Here is a 4,521-nt window from a genome sequence, read left to right on the forward strand (position 1 = left end):
TGTCTTGAACCTTTCGGATCTGAATATTCATACCACAATTAAGAAGAATTACATTAAAATTATGCCAAGTAGCACTCCGCATAAAAAAATTCTATTTTTATCATTTACCTACTCGAGGACGAGCAAGAATTAAGCTTGGGGATGCTTGATACGTCTCCAATGTATCTATAATTTTTGATTGCTCCATGCTATATTATGTACTGTTTTGGACATTATTGGGCTTTATTATCCACTTTTATATTATTTTTGGGACTAACCTATTAACCGGAGGCCCAGTCCAGAATTTGCTGTTTTTTTGCCTGTTTTAGGGTTTCGAAGAAAAGGAATATCAAACGGAGTCCAAACGGAATGAAACCTTCGGGAACGTGATTTTCTCAATGAATAAGACCAAAGAAACTTGGACCCTACGTCAAGAAAAGAAACACGAGGCCACGAGGTACAGGGGCGTGCCTGCCTACCCTAGGCACGCCCTCCACCCTCATGGGCCCCCTGTTGCTCCACCGACATACTCCTTCCTCCTATATATACCTACGTACCCCCAAACAATCAGATACGGAGCCAAAACCCTAATTCCACCGCCGTAACTTTCTGTATCCACGAGATCCCATCTTGGGGCCTGTTCCAGAGCTCGCCGGAGGGGGCATCGATCACGAAGGGCTTCTACATCAACACCATAGCCCCTTCGATGAAGTGTGAGTAGTTTACCTCAGACTTGCGGGTCCATAGTTAGTAGCTAGATGGCTTCTTCTCTCTTTTTGGATCTCAATACAATGTTCTCCCCCTCTCTTGTGGAGAACCATTCGATGTAATCTTCTTTTTGCGGTGTGTTTCTTGAGACCGATGAATTGTGGGTTTATGATCAAGTCTATCTATGAATAATACTTGAATCTTCTCTGAATTCTTTTATGTATGATTGGTTATCTTTGCAAGTCTCTTTGAATTATCAGTTTGGTTTGGCCTACTAGGGAAGCAAGGCACGTATTGTATTGTTGCCATTGAGGATAAGAAGATGGGGTTTTCTTCATATTGCATGAGTCTATCCCACTACATCATGTCATCTTTCTTAAGGCGTTACTCTGTTTTTAACATAATACTCTAGATGCATGCTGGATAGCGACCGATGAGTGGAGTAATAGTAGTAGATGCAGGCAGGAGTCGGTCTACTTGTCTCGGACGTGATGCCTATATACATGATCATACCTACATATTCTCATAACTATGCTCAATTCTGTCAATTGCTCAACAATGATTTGTTCACCCACCGTAGAATACTTATGCTCTCGAGAGAAGCCCCTAGTGAAACCTATGGCCCCCGGGTCTATCTTTATGATATTGATCTCCTACTACTTAGTTATTTCCTTTACTTTTTACTTTGACTTTATTTTACTTTGCATCTTTTATTATAAAAACACCAAAAATATTATTTTATCATATCTATCAGATCTCACTCTCGTAAGTGGCCCTATAGGGATTGACAACCCCTATTTGCGTTGGTTGCGAGGATTTATTTGTTTTGTGCAGGTGCAAGGGACTCGCACGTAGCCTCCTACTGGATTGATACCTTGGTTCTCAAAAACAGAGGGAAATACTTACGCTACTTTGCTACATCATCCCTTCCTCTTAGGGGAAAACCAACGCAGTGCTCAAGAGGTAGCAGAGCTCTACACACTGGGCATGGCAAGGACGGAGGAAGAAGCAGGACTTATGAGGAGGAAGGTAGAGTAATTTATCGGTTAGGTAGTTCCCCTTTTTATAACCTAAGTACTAGCACTAGTACTAAAACCTGCATAGTGGGAACCCGTTAAGGTTTGGTATGTACTGGTAGGTGTGAGCGGGCTTGCACTTAATTGTAGCACTAGTACATTGGAATATGATGGGAACAAGGTAAAGATTAAATGATGGTTTTGGTTTCGAGACCCGAAATGGCTCCCGATGAGTTTAGTGGAACATAAATTTCAAGTACTCCTGATGAGTTTAGTAGAACATAAATTGTTTAACATAAAAAATATATCATTAAAAAATAGAATATTTGAAGTTTATAATGATATATTTTTTGTAATGTATGCCTCTTATTAAGTTGGTCAAATTAACAACCTAGGTACACGTGCAAGACTTGTAAACTGAGATAGAGGGAGTACTACACTGCTCAAATGCGATCGCACAAGTCAGTGATGTTACTGGTCGTACACGTCGGACCAAGCCGATGCGTGTCCCTTAGGTGAGATGCGGGTCCGACCAATCATCCGTTGGTGCGACCGACCGTAAAGTACTTACGCGATGGAGACTTCTGGTTGTGGCTTTGGTTGATTGTCACGACCAAGCATTATAAACTAGTGATAAATCAATTACCATCTTTTTCCAAATGACCAAGTATTTTTTTACAGGAAAACGATACATATAGATGGAGTGATTGTCAAGGTTGCAAACCGACATAGCATTGCAAGTTCACTGCAGTAGCAACCGACTAGGTCAGTGCATCGCTAGCAGGGAAGGAAGGCAGTTCACCTCGCCTACGGTGCATGCCCAGCGGCGCCGCCACAACTGGTCCCGGGATTTGGCTTCTCCTACCGCCCATTTGAACAGTTGCACCGGCTGCTCATGCCATTGCGCAGGCATGCGCGTTCTTTCCTCCGCAGTCGACTCTGTGAATATGATCTCTGCCATTAGCCCTAGCTCGAAATCAACACGACGCTGCCAGATGCTGACATCCCTCTGCATCTATCCCTTAAGATCGACATGCGCCTCCGCCTTATGCTGCACCAGGCGCAGCTCCTTGGAACTTCTCTCCAATCGATGCGATGCTTCCTCGATCTGATTTTCCCTTGCTGCCCACCACCTGAAACGCAGCCCTGGCACGTCCTCTAGCGCCACTGATTTGTGATTCCAGAGCAATGGATCCCCTCTAAAACACCTGTGGGTTTCGCTCAAAGGTGGCAGTGCTGCGGGCCGCAGCGAGAGGGCAGCCCGCGGGATCCTGGGATTTAAGAGATTATCCATGTCGGGATCCTCCATGGTGGGATCTGGTGGGCGAGGCGGGGAGGCGAGCCTAGGCTCTGGGAGAGCCCTACGAGGCTAAGATAAAGATAATACTACTCTACTCCGTCCATATTTAAATACAAAGGCCACCAACAGTAGCCCTGGAAAAAAAGATCATGCTGCCTACATCCTGGTTTATTGGCCCCCTTTTTTGTGCCACTTTTTATGACATGCATAAATATTATGTTACTTACAAATTTGGTCAAAACTTGGCACAAAATACGAAGGAGACCAATGGAAGTACTGGCACCCCATGATTTAACTACTCGCATGCGTGCAGTGGAGTAGTAATGTCTTTCTTCCTCCCTCACTTCCACTCAATTTGCATGCGCTCTATTAATTGACCATAAATGAAATGAAGGAATTTACACGCGTCAAATTCTCACATGGGGTGGATCTTCATACAAAAATGCGTCGGCCCGTGTACCCGCGTGTGCGTGCGAGGGAATGAGTGTGTGTGTGTGGCGTGTGTGCACATCTTCGTTTCATGCATGTACGGCCAGTGTGGCTCAGAGAGGACGTGTACATTCTTCTGGAAGCAGCAACACGTCACTGTGATCAACCCACACAAGGAGGTCGCGACAACGCCTCCACATGTGCCACGTAGCTTCATGAACTATAAGAGAGACACTATGTAACGTGCCATTGGAATTCTAATTTATGTGTTTGCACATACTCGAAGTACTAGTAAGGTACACGTGCATTGCACGCATCAGATTTGGCAACCAAATTATGAATAAATACCACACTATAGCATATAAGCTCTGAGTCATATATGCCTCATGTAGACCTCCGTTTAATTCTTATAGTTCATCTCATTCAAAATAAATTAGTTTTTATAAAAAAGCCTCTTTGATTTGTAGGATTTCCGAAATGCCGGAATAGGGAAAATATGGGATTAGAATGGAATGTCGTCTTGAATCCTACAGGATTGTACGAGTATTTGATTGTGCATAGGAAAAACGTAAGATTCTTTCAAAGTTGTTTGAGTGGATGGGATATTTCGTATGAAATCTAGTGCAAATGAATCCTATGGAAAAATTTATATGGTTTACAATCCTACGAATCAAACAACCAAGATAGGAAAAATTCCTAAGGATTAGAATCCTCCAAAATTCCTTTGAGAATCCTTTGAATCAAAGAAGACCTTAATCTATTTTATGATTCAAGGAATTGTGCATCGTAAAGCATAAAGTAAAAACAAATAATGGCAATTCAACTAGAAAAAAGTTTGTGCAGTTATGATACGGAAGATCTAGAACAAAGGAGAAGCACTTGTGTTTTGAGGTTTGTGCATTATGCTTAAGTTCAACCATGGAGTCTGCTAGATTGTACATGTGGCAAAATCCGGTGGGGGCTAGAAGATGGTGCGAGGTGCCAAGTGGAGGGAGACTATGAAGGAGTGCACAAGTGCGAGATCGATATTTGAAGATATGGGGCAAGAACGTGCGCTGTTGCACGCAGTGGTGGAGCCATGAAAATAAA

This window comes from Triticum aestivum, chromosome 5A (genome assembly GCF_018294505.1).
Source record: "Triticum aestivum cultivar Chinese Spring chromosome 5A, IWGSC CS RefSeq v2.1, whole genome shotgun sequence".
Classification (NCBI taxonomy): domain Eukaryota; kingdom Viridiplantae; phylum Streptophyta; class Magnoliopsida; order Poales; family Poaceae; genus Triticum; species Triticum aestivum.